Genomic DNA, 1,134 nt, shown 5'->3' with positions numbered 1-1,134 from the left:
TCTACCAGGGAGACTCGGAGGGGAGTGTAGCTGTGGTATTTTCGTGGCTTGTCCGAGTTGGATTCTTCTTTCTTTTTCTGTTCCCGATCTCGATCTCGGGGCGGGTAGGTTGACTCCTTCCTGGAAGAGTCTCTCAGCTGGGAGGTTTCTTCCATGTTGATATACTTTCCTGCCCGTTCTTGTACTTCGTATAAGGAGGTCGGGTATCTTTTGGATAGGGATTGGCTAAACGGTCCTTCTTTTAGGCCGTTTGCTAGTCCCATGATGGCTGCTTCCGTGGGCAAGTGTTGTATGTCCAGGCAGGCCTTGTTGAATCGCTCCATGTACTCTCTGAGAGTTTCTTGGTTGCCTTGTTTGATCCCGAGTAGGCTGGGGGCATGTTTTGCCTTGTCCTTTTGAATAGAGAACCTTGTTAAGAATTTTTTGGTCAGGTCTTCAAAGCTGGAGATTGATCCTGGTGGCAGGTTGTCGAACCACTTCATGGCTGACTTAGTGAGAGTGGTGGGGAAGGCTTTGCATCGAATCGCGTCGGAGGCGTCGACTAAGTACATTCTGCTTCTGAAATTGCTGAGGTGATGACTTGGATCGGTGGTGCCGTCGTAGAGGTCCATATCTGGTGGTTTGAAGTTTCGCGGTACTTCTCTTTCATGATCTCTTGTGTGAAGGGATCATGGTTGCTTTCGGGAGTGGTGCCGTGTTCCGTCGATCTTTTAGGTTGGCCTCTATCTTCGCAGTTTTTCTTCCAATTCTCTGCGTTGCGAGCTTCCCTTCTCAGATCCTGTTCAGTTTCCTTCTGCTTCTTTAGTCCTCTTCGAGTTGTCTCAGCCGGCTTTGTTGTGCCCGAACTGTTTCCAGAATATCGAACTTTTTTTTCTTTCGGGATTTGTGGATCTTGTCTGGGGGTGATGTCTTGGGCGATTCTGTTTGTTTCTCCTGGAGTGCGTGGTGATAGAGGGCTGTCCGGCCGTTCTCCGGTGTCAACTTCCTCTCTTGTTCTGATGTAGCGGTGGTTATTGTTGGGAGGGTCGTCCGCCATGGTAAAGGGATGACTTCCAGGTCCCCGGCAACGGCGCCAATGTTCCGAGGGTTACCTGAAAGTGCAGCTCGGTCTTCGGCAAGGCCCGAGGTGGTGGG

Source organism: Arachis stenosperma, chromosome 3, assembly GCF_014773155.1.
Source record: "Arachis stenosperma cultivar V10309 chromosome 3, arast.V10309.gnm1.PFL2, whole genome shotgun sequence".
NCBI lineage: Eukaryota > Viridiplantae > Streptophyta > Magnoliopsida > Fabales > Fabaceae > Arachis > Arachis stenosperma.
The sequence above is the reverse complement of the archived record's forward strand: the minus strand, read 5'-3'. Positions refer to the sequence as shown.